This window comes from Perca flavescens, chromosome 2 (genome assembly GCF_004354835.1).
Source record: "Perca flavescens isolate YP-PL-M2 chromosome 2, PFLA_1.0, whole genome shotgun sequence".
Taxonomy (NCBI): domain Eukaryota; kingdom Metazoa; phylum Chordata; class Actinopteri; order Perciformes; family Percidae; genus Perca; species Perca flavescens.
The window spans coordinates 9,462,820-9,482,921 of NC_041332.1; positions in this window are offsets into that span (position 1 = coordinate 9,462,820).

A 20,102-nucleotide genomic window follows, 5' to 3' on the forward strand; every position below is an offset into this window, starting at 1 on the left:
CGTGCCTTTCCGCATGGTTAGAGGTTAGGTCACTACACAAATCGCTCCGGCGTCAAGTGTGCATGCAAATGTCACCTTCTTATCTATTAAGGATCATTTTGAAAAGCGCAATGATAACGTTAACTTAGACAGGTCACATGATGTGACCTTTAGAAAGACGCGAGGCTTTGATATGTGCAGATCATACAACTTTTTCTCGTGTATCCTCGAAGTTTATGAATAGTTTATGATTTTATTTTGGGTTCATTTCGATTCTAGTTTTTATTTTATTTTTTATAAAAAATAACGACACACCATGAAGGAAGTCAAGATAACAGGGTTGATTGTGAAGATTATAGGCTATGCAAATGCACCACAGTGCAGCCACAATTTAACATCGTATGAGTCAATCTGCTGTAGTGTAGCCTAATTATAAAAATGAGAGAACTCCAGTCTCTGATGATCATTAAGCACATTCAGCAATAATAGAAACACATGCCTTTGGGTCACAATGTGAAATGAAAACGTTGGGTAATTTTGTCCAGATGGCTTATTTGCTATAATATAAACTACACTGCATGTAATGCATTTTACTACAAGTTAAGTACAAGTGTCTTAACATTGCACTTCCCCAGTAAATTACTTTGTGTTACTGGTAACAGTGCATCATATTTGATTGGCTGATTATGATATTGGCTGGCCCAGTACACATCTTACTTGATTTTCATGGATTTCATGGTTTAGGTTTCAATTAAGATAAGTCCTGTATTTCTTGTTCAGACAATATTGTGGATCCAACTTTGTGGCAACAGTTTGGTGAACCCCTTGCTGTTATATATATATATATATATATATATATATATATATATATATATAAATATATATATACAAAGCCAGGTCCGTAATGAAATGTTTTTTTTCCAGTTTGATGTGGAAGAACTTGACCTTATACCCCACCCAACACCTTTGGAATGAACTAAAAACACAGAGCCAGGCCTTGTCACCCAACATCAGTGACGGAACTCACTTATGCTCTTGTGTCTGGATAGAAGCAACTCCCTGCAGCCAGGTTCCACAATCCTGTGGAAAGTCTTTTCCAAAAGAAGCGATGCTGTTACAGCAGCATATCAGTAGTTGTAGATTGAGATGTTCAGCAATCACATATGGAGGGATGGGGTGGTTACAACCCTCCCGATAATCAAAACTGGCCAGTGTATTTGCACCACAAATTGATGCAGATAAGGCACAAGTTGTTGCAGAAAAAAAAAATCTGCAGAATGCAGAAAATTAAGTGTTTTCAATTTTGCTCAAAAGTGAAGATCTCAACCACCCCGCTTTGGAATGGAAGTATAAAGTAGAGACAAATGTTAAAAATCATATCAGGGTAGATTTACAACTGCATCCCTGACAGTCTGCCACTTGTTGTAGCTCCATGTTTGGTCACTAAGTGGCAACAGTTCACCACTTTTCTGCCTGTTCTAAATATTAGGCGTAGTTCAGTGTGATGCAGGTGTGGTTGCAGTGCTGTACTTTGGTAGCCTATATCTGCCTTTTAACCAAATATCACTCCCCTCCTTTCAGCAACATGAACACAACTGTAAGCTACACAGGCTGGTGGGAAGGAGGTGCCCCTTCAGCCTGATATCACTAACACTATTAATACTCAGCAGCTCAACAGTCTTCCCATTCCAAGGAAATTATATTCTGCGGGAATGTAACAAAGACATTCTCTCTTTGAAGTATACTTCCCTCGTGCTTCAACATTCACTAACCCAATGCGATTTCTTAAGTGAGACAGATGGCAGTTAGGCTGATTTGACAGTCGGTGAGCAAAGTAGGGTTTGATGCCATTTCACCCATACAAGATTTCCCTTGTGATAGCAAAAGGCCAATGTCCCGTTACCGAGCTAATTTGTCAACACCAATTCAGCAGACAGTGGCTTGTCTATACTCTCCCACACCGGTCCCAAACTTTGCCTTTTCTCTCTCTGACAATTTTGATGCTGGATACTAACAGCTTTCAAGCTGTGGGTTGGTGAAACCCGATTTGATTTGGTTTAAAGTTTGTGTTTGTTTAGAGATAAGAGTATGAGAGACAGCATCTCACCCCTTCTACTCACTCTGGATGTGTTGTGTAATAGCATTAGTCAAGCGATTTTAAAAGACATATAAATGAAGATAGCACACAACCAAACAAATCAAATTCTCTCACTTTTATTTTTTTTATTGTCTTCCTGTCACTTTCCTGTATTACCTTGTCTTTCATACTCTCCTTTCTCTGTCTTATTGTCTTTACTCAGTGTCATATTGACCCTGGAGTCTGCTCATGCCTGAAGCCGAAGGGCGACACAGTTACACTCTTTACAGCACAATTACGGTAAAATAACAGAGAAGTGGGCGCCCAGATAGCTCAGTTGGTAGAGCAGGCGCCCAGAGGTTTACACCTAATGCAGTGGATCTGGGTTCAACTCTGACCTGTGGCCATTTGCTGCATGTCATCCCCCTCTCTCTCTCCCCCTTCATTTCTTCAGCTGTCCTGTCACATTAAATGCCCAAAAAATTATCTTTAAAATAAAAATAACAGAAAAGTTTGGGACGCACAATACATGGTTGTATATTCCCCCTTATTTGTAGCAACAATTTGGAGCTAAAAATGGCCACTGTATCCCTTCTCTGTCTCCCTCTCTGATGATTTATATGCACGCAGTTGGTGGCATTTTGAAGCTCGCTGGGTATGACAGGGACTAAATGGCAGCAAGTACAGGCCATTAGTATGTGTCTTGCTGGGTGCTTCTGACATAGCATGCCCTGTCTGTGGCCCAGCCTTTGAGTCTGAACTCTCAGTGTATTCTGTAATATATAGCCATAAATTAGGCTGCAGATGCTGCCCAACAAGTTTAAATCAATCCTCTGAACTGCGTGTTAAATGTTTGAAGACCTTTCACTTGAACGGATAGTTTAGTTCTGACGTCAAGCCTCAAGATAAAAAAGAAGAAAAAAAACAGACATTGGCGCGGTGGTCCGGAAAGCCAACTGACTTGAATACAAACTGGGAGAAATCAGGAGCTCGCACCATCAGGCAGAAACTGTATCAACAGACATCAAGGTGGAAAAACATTAATAAAACCACATCAAACAGGCTTTGAAAAACCTGTGGTTACGCTGACCTGGCCATCATTAAAACACATGCATACTTGCTGGATATACAAGCAGAGCTGAATACCTTACAACATGGTGCAACCCAGTACAACGCAAACTATTTACAGCCTTTTTTAGTATTGGGATTCCACGCAAGTACAGCTGTGAAGGTCTTGCTGCCAATAATTATTACAAGTTTCCTGTCAATTGTCATCCATATGTAGCGCAAATTTCAGCCAAAGAAAATGTGAATTAATGTGTGCCTCCATTCACTACTGTGTGATTATTAAGAGTTTGGATGCATCCAGATGAACAACTGGTGGCACTAATTCCTTCAGGCGCCATTAAACCACTGCAGAATGATGCAATACAATGTAGAAAATGTGATGGCAATTAGGTATTTAAGTTTGCTTCATGTATTACTTTGAGAAAAAATACAGTGCTGCTATTTTATGTCTTGTTTTTTTTTGATTATGTGGGGTTACAGATTACATTAGAAGAACATCACTGCATAGAAGTCAAGGTGCCAATATATCAGCGTTTACAGAATCACGGCTCTGTCCTGCTCTTTATTTGTTAGAGGAAGTTTACAGTCCAGCAACTCCAGCCAAAGTTGCGCTACATATAGTTAGCCTAGAAATCTAGACGCACCCTAGCAGCAGCAAATTTAATTTGTAGCCAGGGGGGTCCAGGCACTCTCAGTTGACTTGCGAGCTGGAAAAACCAAACTCTGGTCAGGCCAATCACATCGTGTATAGAGTCGGTGGGCGGGCTTATGGCTGCTGCTGCTGGGAACAGCAATCTTCAGGAAGACTTGGAGTTAAGCTTCTCTTTGAGAAAAGAACAAAGAACGGCACTGAAATCATTCTTAAAGGTCCTATGACATGGTGCTCTTTGGATGCTTTTATATAGTCCTTAGTGGTCCCCTAATACTGTATCTGAAGTCTCTTTCCCGAAATTCAGCCTTGGTGCAAAATTACAGCCACTAGAGCCAGTCCCACAATGAGCTTTCCTTAGGATGTGCCATTTCTGTCTGTAGCTATTGAGGAGGAGGGGGGGGGCAAGGTGCAGGGTGGAGGTGTGGCTTGACCAACTGCCACTTTGCTCGTTTGAAAGCCATGATGTCTCTCTCTCATGGGTGGGCCAAATTCTCTGGGCGGGCAAAGCAGAGAAAGGGGAGGTAACCTTGCTCCTTATGACCTCATAAGATCTGAGCTTTCATTTTCTCAAAGGCAGAGCAGGATACCCAGGGCTCGGTCTACACCTATCGCCATTTCTAGCCACTGGGGGACCATAGGCAGGCTGGGGGAACGCATAAATAAAGTGAAATTTTCTTGCCATGGGACCTTTAAAAAAAGAAGACGTGTTCAGAGTTTTGCCGACCGGATACGGCAAAAGTTTAATCTATCAACTAGTTCCGCTACCTTCTTCGTTGCTCTGCCTGGTTGTAGCTCTATCCTATTGCGTGCAGAGGGAATTTGAAAGACAGCTGTTTATCCCGCCCCTCGCATTGAGCCCTGTCAATGGTAAGTTCCCAGACCCTACATCTTGATGTGGGTATGGCTTGTCTGGCTACTAATGCCACTTTTGCCAAAATCCCTGGTCATTCCCCATCCTCAAGTCCTTTAATTAATTTAATAGATGTGAGATGATTGTCTTTAGATGTGAGGTGGAGTTGGACTTTAGTCTTTTCAAAGTCTGTTAAAAGTCATTTCAAATTCTTGTAGTGTATGGTAGGCATACAAGGACAAAAAAGAAAGACAGACAATAAGAGATTTGATGAGATAAAGAGAGAGAGATTGAGATGCACATCTTAAGTAAAAGAGAGACAGAAAGGAGGAGAGAGGCAGGAAGCTATAGAGAACCAGAGTGAGGATGGAGTAGGAAATGGGGAGAAAAGACAGACCCAGAGAAGAGAGGTAGAAAATGGATTAGAGCATATTACTCGTGGCAGACTCTGTCGTGGAGTTAATGGGGTTTTGCCACTTCTTATCATCCCAGTGCCTTTTGAACCGTGGCCTTTGCATACAGAAAGATCATTAACTCTGGGCTCTGCCTCCTCCAGGGGTCTCGTCTCCTCTTTGTCTGCGGGACGACTCTTCAGCAAGAGCATGGCGCCTGCCTCCCTGCTTCCATTTAAACCACCCTGCAAACAAATGTTGCGTTCCCTGACTTGCGCAAGTGCACGCAAATTATCCAATCCAAAATTAAAAAAAATAAGATGACCTCACCAGGGAATCAAACTCCAGGCTCCCAGACCAATGCTCAGTGTTCTAACCACTCTCCTAGCAGTTCTTTCAGAGCAATGTACAACTGTTTACCATGTGGTGTCTTTAAACTTCGGTTGCTAGGTAACCATACTGTATACAATAAAATAGGTACTAGCCTAACTAACAAACTAACGTTTGTGTGGCTATTCGTACTGTTGGTGCAAATAGACACTCCGAAAAAATAAACCCTCTGCTCCGACATCCCATTGTTCCGACCATATAGGCTTTTGTGGATCACCTCCCATAATCTAAAATCTGAATCAAAAATAACAAGCAAAATTACTTTTCTCCTGTGTTGTTTGACCCATCCATCTTCAAACGCCATGTAGCTACTGCTCTCCATTCAACTTGGGTGTGACGTCATTCACAGCTTCAGCTTCGGAGTTCCGAGGTAAATGGAACACACTATTTATGCAGGATGGTTCAGTGTTCTATAGCATAATTCCTCCGTTCAATTAGACCTTAGCGACGCACCCCAAGCTTCCATCTTTAACAAACAGCCATGTCTATATCGGCTCTTCCAGTCTCTCCTCTGCTGGCTGTTCCAATTTAACGGGAGAGAGGAGCAAGAGGGGTTAGGATCATCTTCAGCCAGAGAAGACATTATTTCTTCAGCTTCTTCTTGCGTTGTCACCCCGGTGGGAGGTGTGCTAACAGGGCTTGCAACAGGTGAATTGGTCGTGCTATTAACATCATCGCTACACAACTTCTTAGTAAAACCAAAATTAATTAGTTTTCTTTTTGCCATGGCTATATGACACTTACTGCAGAATGGATTTCAAGGACTTTGCGTGCCAATTAATGGTCTCCAACGTTAATACGAATCTTTGAGTTAACATGTAGCCTACTAAACATGTGTTGAATTTGCACCGCAGCGCCGCCATGTCTTGATGCTCATGACCAGAATAGTAATAGTAATAGTAATCTGAAGTGAAGTAGATTTTAATTGCCGTCATGCATGCATGAATGATATTTTTGCAGTTTTACACATAATAATCCATGATGATCACATTACACCAAACTCAAAGTGCACGTCAAAATGACAAAAAATATTTTTAGAGACCCCCCAAAATTTCAAAAATCACGTTTTCAGGGGAGACCATGTCTTATTAAGGGGAGCCGAGCTCCCTCTAGTTCCCCCGTAGTTCGCACCCTGGGATGGTTGATTGGCAATGATCCTCTGGTGTGTCACTCAGCCAGAAGCCCAGAACAAGTTGCCGCCCACAAACAGACAAACAAGTACACACACACAAAAAGGGAGGGGAATCTCAGGAGGAAACAGAAAACTGCTTTACTATGACATGGCACCTTTCGAGACACCCAAGGACACCTTACAAAACACTTATAAAAAAGCAATAAAAGCACAACAAATGCATCGATAGTAAAATCAAGGTGACTAGTTCAAAACATTTAAGTCAATTAAGTCAAGGTGGACATGGTGAAAGTTATGCAGTGGTGGAAGAAGTATTCAGATCCTTCACTTAAGTTAAAGTACTTATACTACAGTAAAAATACTCTGTTACAAGTAAAAGTCCTGCATTCAAAGTGTTACTTAAGTAAAAGTATGCATGTATCATAAGGAAAATGTACTTACATGAATTAAAAGTAAAAGTACTCAATGCAGAAAAATCCTCACATTTTAGATACTGGAAACGATCCAAACTGATTTGTCACTCAACTAACTAAGTGTTTAATCGTGTAATTATTTGAGCTATATTATTAGCGGAGTAGAAGTAGTAAGTGGCATGAAAAGAACAGACTCAAGTAAAGTACAAGTACCTTAAGTACAATACTTGAGTAAATGTACTTAGTTACATTCCACCACTGAAGTTATGTTGGGGATGCTAAACTAAACAGACGTGTTTTTAAGTTGTGATTTGAATTGATCAGTCTTCTTAAAACAGGTTAGAAGTAAGTGGCTTATTTGGGCCTTACACACGCAGCTGCTCCTGGGGGTAAAAGTAAAATCTTGACTAGTTTAAAACTCCAGGATCCCTGACATTATAAGTAGCTAATGCTGCAATACCCTGTGGGTCAAGGGATGAACCCCTAAGCTGTTTATGCTGAGCGTAGCAGGGCTGAGATGGAGATGAGCAGCTGGGATACCCGCTGGGTAATCAGGTGGATAAATCCTCAGACAGACGGTGGAGAGATGAGTGAGACGGAGGAGGAGGGCCGGAGCCAGAGGGAGGTCACTGTCGTACATCCCCTCCTTTCACCTCTCCTCTTCCTCCATTCAGCAGATTCGCTTCACCCCGCGGTGCACAGAGCCTCGACACAACTCGCACACGTTGATTCAAGATGTGTGTGTGTCTGTGTCTGTGTGTGTGTGTGTGTGTGTGTGAGATTGAACACTGATATGTCAGAGTTTGAGGGAGGAGAAAGGGAAAGAAAACAAGTCCCCTGTCATCTTCTCTAAGCTCGAAATTGATTCAAAAGTCAGCTTTCATGCTAACCCAATTAAACACCGCGCCTCAAGTTAGACAGGAGAATTAGACACGACAAATAAGCGAGACAGAGAAACTTTGCCAATGATTTACCTGATAAAAGAGAGACTTACACAATATGCCTTGCGCACCTTTTAACTTAAAATACTGCAAATAGCATAGTTAGCATGGGTGGACCAAGAGCAAAAAAAATATCCCGCTTTCAAATCTCTTGAATTTGTTAGCGATTGCTTTTAAACTCAGCAGTATAACACTCAGCTCGACGCATGCCGATGTTGTGTTTTGAGCTTGTTTTTTTTACTGCCCCCAAGTGGTCAAAAGATAAATAAATGAAGTCAAATGATATATCTTTAATTTTGAAGTCAGGACACCAGAGTCCTGAGAAAGGCAGTGCCTATTTTCTGCTGTAGGATAAAAACCCATCTTTTCAGATCTTTTTTTCAAGTCACTTTGGTCAAAAGCATCTGCCAAGGGGCGGCCTCTAGCTCTCAAAGTAAGAGCGTGCGCCCCATGTAGGTACTAATCATTCGTTACCCTTCTGAAAAAGGGTAACTACCCTTTCACAAACAGTAACTAATCATTAACTACCTATTTTTTTGTGTACCTTATTGTAAAGTGTTACCGGATGTTTTTCCTTTTTCAGACCATTCTTTGTAAACCCTAGGAATGGTTGTGCGTGAAAATCCCAGTAACTGAGCAGATTGTGAAATACTCAGACCAGCCCATCTGGCACCAACAACCATGCCATGCTCAAAGTTGCTTAGATCACCTTTCTTTCCCATTCTGACATTAAGTTTGGAGTTCAGGGGATTGTCTAGACCTGGACGACACCCCTAAATGCATTGAAGCAACTGCCGTGTGATTGGTTGATTAGACAATTTCATTAACGAGAAATCTTACAGGTGTTCCTAATAATCCTTTAGGTGAGTGTATGTTAGAGGTGTTCTGCCTCCAGCAAGTTGGTTTCAGTTCAACACTCTGTTGCTACTGTAGTAGCAACCCCTACTGGCAGAGTTCTATGGGGTTAGCAGTTGCTACTTAACTAGTCTATATCCTTGACATTACACTTCCAGGATGCATTCCGCCGGATGCATGTATTTTCTGTTTCCTTCCGCTTTCTTTGTGTTGGAAATTTAAATTCGGTGGATCAATGTTGACTGCTCCTCAGATCTCTACAGGGTGAATCCAGACAACTAGCTAGACTCTCTGTCCAATCTGAGTTTTCTCTCACATGACTATTTTGCAGCGGCTCTGTGCGGAGTTTGGCGCCGCACCATGACGATTCTGATTGGTTTAAAGAAATGCCATTAAACCAGAGCACGTTTTCCTCCCATTCTCGAGTGCTATGTGGAGTAGACAGACCCTCCTTCAGCGCGCTTTGTATTTAGCTAGTATTTATATGAATATTCGATATACTCCCCAAATGCCCTTGTTAGAACCGTATCTAATACTACATCTGTCATGTAATTGATTTGTGGTTTAGTAGAATTGAGTTTGATTCTATTATCAGCTTCCTGCTAACCAAGCTAGCCACTAGCTTTCTGTAGCTAATGTGTCGCTAATGCAACATTATATTTGACTGTTGTTGAATTTGTGTGTATTTACTGTGTTGGACTTCCTATGGGGGCTGTTGTTTCTCCCTGGCATGAAGTACAATGTCACACATTTGACAGCTATGGCCACACTTTTGTGAATCCATTTACCTTGTTACTGTACTGATACATTTCTTTAATACCTTTTGGCATTACTCTTGTTTTATGTAATATCATTGAATTTGTTGTCCAATACTGTTTTCACAGTCACAATTTCCTCCATTAAAAAAAATAGAAAATATGGTTTTCACTACATAAAATGAAGGCAAGGCCACTTCTTCCTTTGTCTTCTATGAGAGATTGAATTCAGCAAGTCAGATGGGAGAATACAGACAAAGATGCAACAATCCCAAACTCTCCCTCCCTCGCCTCACTTGATAAACGACAGCGAGTGCAGTGTGCACACATCCATATTCATCTCCTCCGCAACAGCAACAGCAGATGCGAGCATCCATGTGGGACACCAGGAAATTATTCACATCCTTAAAGGAAAACCACCCTCCTCACCCCTTGTTCATAGTCTTCCGTGTTGTATGATACCCCCCTCCTCCCTTTTGTTGACATGTTTTCCTCTTTGCAAACACGATCTCCCGCTTTGTATCATTGATCATTTCATTATGATGAAGTGCATGCAGAAGGGCATGACACACGGATTACATGCTTAAGCCGTGTTTCATAGTGAAATAATGCATGGCTTCTATTTTTAGAGCCGTTTGCAAACACGCTAATGGTTGTGTACCTGCGTGGTGATCGGGATGGTGGAGATAGATCACAGGGGACTATTTATCCCGCCTTGTTTGCATGAGTATCTAGGCCAGATGAGCTTCTTCTGTACTGAGCTGTTCCCCGTATTAAGCTAAAAACTAAAGGCTCTGAGACACCAACCCGAAGGCCGACCGGACTGATCATTCGGCTCCTGTCAGTCCAAAAAGTGCCTCGGAACACACCGAAGCGACGCCAACTTGAGCGTACGTTCTGCGCGTGTGCGAGACGTAATACGTCTCCATAACAGCAGGCGGCACTAATCTGTATTGTCGCTTAAAAAATGAAAACCGGAAATGACAAATGTGTCACGTGGGTCTGGCTTCTCCCAAATTTCAAAAGGCCAACCGTAATGGCGGCTCGTTCGGAATACGATCTCGTATTTTTCGAAAATAGTTCATCCAAATGTGTTTCTGAAAACATTTTAAGCAAGAAATAGGCCGTGCAGTTGCTGAATCTGTCAGTTGTTTTGATCGACAAAGGTCAGTTTGAAAGATTTTCGTCAGATTTTTCGTCAGATTTTTTGTCATGTTCGTCACGCTCATCCCGCTCGTCGTTTCCGGTAAGTGTTTTAATTTTTTATTCTAATTTATCAGAATCAGAATCCAAATACTTTTTGATTTGATCCCCTCAGGGAAATGATTTAGTTGCAGTTGCTCACAGTCATACTCAAGCTAAAGTAAGAAGAAGAAAAGAGCTAGTCAATAAGTGTATAAAGTTACATAGCTACAGTCATAAATAAATAAAAACGTTAGGTAGAAGTAAGTGAGATTAGGTCACAAGTAAGATTAGGTTCAAAAAGATTGTTTCGAATGGATTGTACGCAGCATTTGTAGTGCAGTGTCAACTTAAAGTACAGTGAGGGTCAACATAAATACAGTACGATCATAAATAAGTACAGTGTGAATATAAGTAGCAGCAGTGAATAAATAACATCTTTGCACACCTTTTAGCTGATAAATTATTGCATCAAGTAATTATTGTTTTTTTGTGTTGGTTTGTTTTAATGTATGTATTTATTTGGCCTGTGGAGCCCTGTGTGACTCTGTCTGTGATAAGTGCTACATAAATAAACTTGACTTACTTCTTAGGAGCATCCTGACGGTGTTGTTCCTGGAAATGATTTATGAACCAAATACATGACATATATGGTATGATCAGTGGTGGAATGTAACTAAGTCCATTTACTCAAGTACTGTACTTACGTACAAATCGAGGTACTTGTACTTTACTTAAGTCTTTTCTTTTCGTGCTACTTTCCACTTTCTACTCTGCTACATTCCAGAGATAAATATTTTACTTTTTACTCCTCTTTGTTCATCTGACAACTTTAGTTACTAGTTACTTAACAAATAAAATTTTTGCACACAGAACACATGTAGTTTATAAGATACAACGTTTTATCACAAATGAAACTACCTGAGAATATAACGGCCTACAAATCTGGCTGAAATGATTAGACAACTTGACAGAACTGTTTGGATCGTTTACAGTTTCTAAAATGTGAGGATTTTTCAGCATTGAGTACTTTTACTTTTAATGATTTAAAGTACATTTTCCTGATACTTCCATACTTTTACTTAAAGGTGCTCTAAGCGATGTTGGGTGACGGCACTTCTTGTTGACGTTCAAAGTATTTTCAAACCAAACAGAGACTAGCTCGCCCCTCCCTCCTCCTCATCCTGTCCCCTCTCCCTCCCTTCCGTACTTCCGCGCACTAACCCCCCCTACCCCCACCCCCTAAATCCTTCTTGTCGGTTATTGGCTGGAACACTATTTGTTATGTTTGGTGGTGCAGGTTGGCCAGTTTGTTATTGTTGGCGTTTGTGGAGCCTGGGCTGTCTACAGAGATCGCGATTTTTTTTTACAGTGTGTTCAGGGGACAGGCAGCTCGCGGACAGTGAGGAGATGTTTGCTGTATGTGACAAAAAATGTCGTAGCCTAAAAAACGTGTGACATCGCTTGGAGCACATTTAAGTAACAGGTGACAGATGAAGACATGAACGGGGAGAGAGAGGGGGAATGACATGCAGCAAAGGGCCGCAGGTCGGAGTCGAACCCAGGCCCGCTGCGTCGAGGAGTAAACCTCTATATGGGCGCCCAATGCAGGAGTTTTTACATTGTGGTATTATTAGTACTTTTACTGAAGTAAAGGATCTGAAGCATAGACTGTATATTAATGGACAGAGCATGTGCGACGTCACCCATTGGTTTGTGGAGATCTGCTATCTGTCGTCGAGTTTGCCGTTACGGGCGCAGCCATCCTGGTTGCAGATGTGACGATTTTAGACGAGAGGGAGGAGCGAGGGAGGAGCTGCTTACACTCTACGTTACGTTACACACTTTCACTGGCAATCACATCATAGCCACGCCCTAAAACACCCCCCCGCTTTATCGCCGATTTTAAAATCAACCATATCATAATTCAAAACATGAACACCATTCTGTGTTGCAGAAGACTTAAAACTAGCGATTGAGACCATAAAAGTCATTATGAAAATGTTTACTGAGGTAATAAATCAAGTGAGAAGTGGGTCACTTTCTCACAGACTTCTCCAGAAACAGACTTCCTTTTGCAACCGCACGTGTCGCCCCCTTCTGGAATTCAGATAGAATGCAGGTTTAAGGCGCTTCCACATTTGCAGCACTTCGCCGAACCGGATGCACTGTCCATTAATATTAACAGTCTATGATCTGAAGACTTCGTCCACCACTGTACATGATGCACGCCACAAGCCCCTGCAGTGCACATGTCACAGTTAAGTAGCTGAAAGGACGGACAGATTAAGTCCTAGGAAGCGAAGGACTGTGATGTCTGTTCCACCTGCTGTATAGACACTTTTTTCATGTTTCCTCACAGGAGACCATATGTCAGTGTCAGCTGTGTGGGCTCTGTCTTGTGTCAGCACCTGGGAGGGCAGTGTATGTGACAGGAGCGAGGGCACAAAACGAGTCACGGGGCCATGAGCTGTCCTGTAATCACAGTGTGAAGTTAAAAAAAAAAAACTGCTCAGCGAAGAGGGTTTGGAAGTGAAACAGAAAAAAAAAGGTTGTGATGGGGAAAAAAAGGGCACAATGATTTAAAACAATAAGGGAGGGAAGCACTTTACTTTTATTGCCAGTTTAATTATTTATTTATTGATTTATTAGCTTTTTCTCTCTCTCTCTCTCTCTCTCCCTTTTCTTTTTCTATTTTTCTTTTATCTTTTGATGTTTGCTTGTTAATTGATGGTTAGACCTGATTTGTGGTGAGGTCTGTCATGTATTTGTTCTGTTGACCTTCTGATGTTCGGACTTTTTTTATGGAATAAAAGAAAATAAATAAAGATTAGGATTTTTAAAAATGGCATACACGTTTTCGTTTCCTGTGGCATGCTTCACAATAAAAGCCATCCGTGTTTTGCCATTTAAATGCCTTTACTGGTCCCGTATCGTAGACAGTGAGACATTTTGGATTAAAAAGCAGGTCTAGGTGCTAATAGCTAAACACTGCAACAAGAGCCTGAGAAATCCATGGCTGATGTGGCATTGATTTAAGCACAGGAAGAGTGTTGAATTTTCATTAGGTTTCTAAACACAATACATTCCCAAATTATTTTTTGTTATGATTGCTAGATTCAATAAAAAAAAAAATTAACCAATGGAACCGTAGTCTCAGAACTGCAGGAGCCAAACCACAACTGGGTGACACCTCGCTGGCCCTGCACAGTTTCACCTGAGGTGCTGTTTTTCTTAACCCTTGTGTTGTCTTCCCGTAGACCAGGGGTCGGCAACCTTAGGCAAGCGTGCCACCATGGGCACGCGGCACCTTAACCAATGGCACGCTGGCAATATGTGTGCAAGAGAGTTATTAATGTGTTGAAATCATGGTTGAAATGCTGAAGCACTCTCTCATCCGCATGCCAAATTACAACGTTCACAGTTGCCGATCTCATAGGTGCCGATACCGTGGGTGCTCCGGAGCTTGAGCACCCACGAAAAATACTGAGCACCCACGTGTGCCAGACTGCCAGTTCCTTTTTACATTATTTTAATATTAAACATTGCAGGTGGTGCTAAGTTTTTTTAAAGGGTGTGCGCGTGTGAGCACCCACGGAGGAAAACAAATCGGCGCCTGTGCGCAACCTGTTACTTACGGTAGTTTGATTGACTCATATCTCTGACTGGGAACAATACAAAGAGGATTACCAACGGCCGCTGGGCAGATGAACTAACGTCTTGTTACTGTAAGGAGGCTACAATTAAACCTTCGTGAGTTAAAAGCCAATACTTATCAGTGCACTCACCTGTGTAGACCGGCATAAACATGTAGAAAGCGATAATTCAATCTGCTCTGTCTGCTCAGTCCACTCTTGTCCATTGCGCTGTTTTACGCAAACACAGCTCTACTCTGCAAATAGCGAATTTTTACAAAACAAGCTAAAGCAAAAGCTGTTGGTTTGTAGTCTGTTTTTGTAACTTAGTTTGAGGGATCTTGAAATTTGGACAAATTCTTATAAACTTAAGCTGTCTGAAGAAACCATCCTCTCCGCTGGAGCGGTAAATATGGATGCATTATAAGACCAAAACAAATACATGTGGCTACTTAATATGCACGTGAATGACGCAATTGTTATCTTCGTGTACTTCATTTTTGATAATGATGCTGGTTGTGTTATTATTATTTTGCCACAGCATCGTTTCATTGAAAATGAGACATACAGGACCTGCTTATCAGTCCATTCGTCATTAAAGCTGGGCTTTTCCACCAATCAGGACTGCATACTAAAACCATGTTTCCATAATGATAATAATAATAATAATAATAATATAAAATAATAATAATTACAAGGTCCTGATTATTGCAGATTCCCTGGATATTACATTTTGATGTGATTGCCGACCGTGCAATGTTTACTTTTTCTGTGTCAAAATTTAAAGTGAAAACCTCCAGACGCTTTTGTCACTTTTCCTGAAGTTCTCTTTCGATTTTTGGGGATTTTTGTTGTTGTTTTGACCGAGTTTTTGAAGCTTTATGAATTTTTTTGTCACTTTTTGACATTTTCTCACTTTTCCCAAAGTTCCTTTTCCAATGTCGATTTTTTTGGGAGGTTTTTGTTGTTTTTTTCTCCTACATTTCTGTCACTTTTTTCAGTGTTCTCTCATTAATTTTAAATGCTATGAAAGTTCTGATTGTACAAAACCAACAATATTTTGGCACCAGTGGTGTAGTCTAGATTTTTGTAGTGAGTACACTGTGATTTCTTCCACCCAGTATCATTCTCGCCCGTGTCCCAGAGCGACAACCCCATAAATTGTTTGTAACGTTACCGCGTATAGCATCAGCCTCATCTGGCTTATTTCCTGTAGTTTCTGTAACGTAACCGTCTGCTGCAGTGTCCCCCGAAGCTGCAGTAGCTTCAGGGGCAGGCTTACGAAAAATAATGAGAGTGTAGTTTAAGTTGGCTTTCGTTTAAGATCTACTTTAGTGATTCACATTAGTTAATTTCACATTTGCATGACCACCAAGCAACTGTGCTGTTGTTCCTCGGTGACTCGCAACACAGACGGGGTAAATCTATGACCAAAACGTTACGTATCCTTGTGCTTTTGTAAGTGGGTATATGGAAATTCTTGACCTTTCCTAGTGGGTATATGGCTTATACCTGCGTAGACTACACCACTGCTTGGCACTGCAGTGGCCGCTAAACTATTTTTTTTCTTCTGTGTATTTCAAATCATTGTGTTGACTTTTATAAGGATAATATGGAAGTCAAAAGAAGGACAGCAAATGCAGGTAATTTACCCATTGCAGCCTCCTTAAAAGCTTCAAATTCAGCATCAATTACCATTCCCCCAGCATCACAGTCTAGAAGTGCACAACTAAATAGTTGACAGGATAAAAAGGTGTTTTTTTTCAAATGGCTTCTCAGCAATTATGCTCTGCTGCTTTAATCACCTATCCGATTTTCCTTCTCTGCTGCGCTGCTTCTCATATAAGTTTAGTGCTGCAATTAAGCAATTAAGAACACAAAAGTGTGTCTGCATGCACATAGACACCAACTATGTTTTTTTTTTTGCTTTTGTGTTTGGGTGTACACACCATATACTGTAGAAGGCTGAGTAGTTATACTGGATGAGTGATCCGTTTTTAATCTGTTCAATTTTATTGCAGGTGTCAGTGTGTGTGTGTGTGTGTGTGTGTGTGTGTGTGTGTGTGTGTGTGTGCGCCACAGTTTGACATTTGGACCTGGGAAAGGAATCTCCGACTGTGCTCTGCTTGGGTAGCATCTGTTTCCTCCATCTACTGGCAGAATGTCTGTGTGTGAGTGTGTGTGTGTATTTTACAGTCACTGGTGTGCGTATTCCCAGACACACACAAGGCATCTTGAATTTTGTTCTTCATTACTTACCTGCCAGCGCTGGAGTGCGTGAGTAACTAAAAGTACAGAATCTTCATCTAGAGGTAGATGAAGATTCTCTAGATTACTTTTCTGTTTACAACATTTCACCGGAATATTCTACTGTATGTAGAACTGTAGTCTGTTACCTTTGGCCACACTTATAGGCAAAAACGTGTTGCAGTGTACCCACACAGACAACTATCACTGGATTATTTTGATACGTAAGAAAAATGTAACAATGTGATGATTCACAGGTAAATCCTGGAGGTTTAAGGAGTTGGCTTTTTTCACACAAATTTATGAACATTTATTCTCAATGGACATCAGAGATAATAATAATAATAATAATAACATTCTCAGAAAGTGTGAGTCACACTGAATCTAAAAATATGTGTATCGTGTCAGTGTGTTTAGATGTAGATGAGTTATCGCACACAGGAGGAGTGTGATTTTTGATGTAGACTCCGCCAAAGGTTATAAGTGCCATAATTGCCTCCATTAGCTGTGTGTCACAGGCACTGCAGCTGCTGCAGCTGCATTGATTAGCAAGCCAAATGTGGCCAAACTACAATAACTAACTTCCTTTTTTTTAGAACACTGGCATGCACCTGTTGGACTCAATGTCATTGTTAGTGGGGGCCACCCCTCAATGATCTCTCAAGTATAAATTTAGGTTGAATGAATGAATGTCTCTCCCTCCATGCCCCTGCTTAAACTCTCCCACAGCCCCCGTGGCCTTGCAGGTTGAAAACCCATGGTTTAATTTATTGATTCCACTATTACATGTTTATATTCATGTAACTTTTTCTAACAGGACTACAGCCCCGTGGGCCGAACAGTGCAGGTAGTAAAAGAAGAGATACGATGAGGGATTTAAAAGGATTTGATAATCAGATTTGATATTGGCTTCAGTTAGCAGAGCAGTAGTCTGACATGATCTTCTCTCTTGCTAGTTTGGCATTCGCTCCGCAGCGCTGTGGAGGAAGTTCTGGCTAGTCCACACAGCACTCCCGGGTTGGGAGAAAAACGTGCTCTGGTTTATTGCCATTTCTTTAAACCAATCACAATCGCTCAACAGAGCCACGGTGCCGCTGCAAAATAGTCTCGGGAAGGAACTTGTTTTGGTGGAACGTGTACGTTTTAAAGGGTGTTTGAGTTGTGCAACAGAAAACTCAGATTGGACAGATAGTCTAGCTAGCTGTCTGGATTTACCCTGCAGAGATCTGAGGAGCAGTTAACCATAGTCCTCAGAAATCCACCGGAGTTTAAAATTACAACACAAGTAGAATGTCGTGGATATAGACTACATCATAGCCAATCCCGGCCTTCATGTCACAGCCCCTACGTACCACTGCGTCAGCCACTCTCATCTTCTCTGCATACATAATTAAGAGCCAAGACCTCCAACACTTTACACCTCTCCATCAACATTCAGTATCTCTTTTTGAAGTTTTGGCGTGTATTAGAGGATGGCTACCTGAACCGAGCCCATCGGGCCGGGCAGGGTTTCAGACAGATATTTAGAAATGATGTTCATCAGTACATCAGCGCGATAAGGCATTGAACATTTTACGTGTTAACGTGTGCTTGTTGCATCGTGTGCGCTGATGTGCTCATCTGTTGAAATTTCCGAATGCCTTACAGTTTCTTAATAAAAGCGGGCTTTCCACACAAACAACCGTATGTGTCATTAGTATGACAAAAAAACAAGATTTTAACTGTGTCGGGCTAGGACATGAATATCTTAAAGGTCCCATGACATGCTGCTTTTTGGATGCTTTTATATAGACCTTAGTGGTCCCCTAATACTGTATCTGAAGTCTCTTTTATATAGACCTTAGTGGTCCCCTAATACTGTATCTGAAGTCTCTTTTATATAGACCTTAGTGGTCCCCTAATATTGTATCTGAAGTCTCCTTTATATAGACCTTAGTGGTCCCCTAATACTGTATCTGAAGTCTCTTTTATATAGACCTTAGTGGTCCCCTAATACTGTATCTCTGAAGTCCCTTTATATAGACCTTAGTGGTCCCCTAATACTGTATCTGAAGTCTCTTTTATATAGACCTTAGTGGTCCCCTAATACTGTATCTGAAGTCTCTTTTATATAGACCTTAGTGGTCCCCTAATATTGTATCTGAAGTCTCTTTTATATAGACCTTAGTGGTCCCCTAATACTGTATCTGAAGTCTCTTTTATATAGACCTTAGTGGTCCCCTAATACTGTATCTGAAGTCTCTTTTATATAGACCTTAGTGGTCCCCTAATACTGTATCTGAAGTCTCTTTCCCGAAATTCAGCCTTGATGCAGAATTACAGCCACTAGAGCCAGTCCCACAATGAGCTCTCCTTTGGATGTGCCATTTCTGTGTCTGTAGCTTTGAGGAGGGGAGGGGTAGGGGGGTTGAAAGGTGGAGGGTGGGGGTGTGGCCTTGACCAAATGCCACTTTGCTCATTTGAAAGCCATGATGTCTCTCTCTCATGGATGGGCCAAATTCTCTGGGTCGGCAAAGCAGAGAAAGGGGAGGTAACCTTGCTCCTTATGACCTCATAAGGAGAAGATTCCAGATCGGCCCATCTGAACTTTCATTTTCTCAAAGGCAGAGCAGGATACCCAGGGCTCGGTTTACACCTATCACCATTTCTAGCCACTGGGGGACCATATGCAGGCTGGGGGAACACATATTAATGTTAAAAAACCTCATAAAGTGAAATTTTCATGCCATGGGACCTTTAATGCCTGTCGGGCTCGGGCTGGGTTCGGTTACTGCTCTGTCGGAAAATGCATACATTTCTGTTGTGTTTACAGAAAACACCGCACAGTAGTTAATTGGGTGAAACCGAGCGTCACTTTAATCAGTCTGAAGACGAAGTGAACAAAGATAAATGTTACACCCTCACTACTCCCTCCTTGTCTTCATACCTCTCTCCCACTTTCTACCTCATCGTTTAGATAACAACATCACAGTGACGCTGTATGAGGGCGCCTCTAACATTACTTTACATCAGCTGAACAATTGCTTTGCCCTTGCCAGGTACTTTTATCATCGGCGAGACCTCACCTCCGTCCCTCCACCGACAGGGCAACAATAGCTTTCACCATTAATAACAGAGAGGATTCACCTTCACTACAGCAAGCAGATTCATCAAGCTTCAGTCTATTTTTACTGAAGCATGCATGTGTGAGTGAGACAGGGAGAGACAGACAGTGTATGTTATCATGCTTCCTTTTATAGATCAGAATAATTGGCTTTTTACTGTAGTCGGATCAATATGTGTGTGTGTGTGTGTGTGTGTGTGTCTGTGCGTGTGCGTGCGTGTGCGTGTGTGTGTGTAAGAAAGTGGGGGAAAGAAAGACATTACATACATTCAAACTCCCACTTTTAAAGCAAAAGTATTAACAATCGTACTTTACTGAATGTATCCATGTTCTCTTTGGGCATTCGTGGGTGTGTATGCTGCAGTGTGTGAACACGTGTGTGTATTTCCTCTCCTCCATATATTTCTGCAACATTGCTTTAATGTGATATT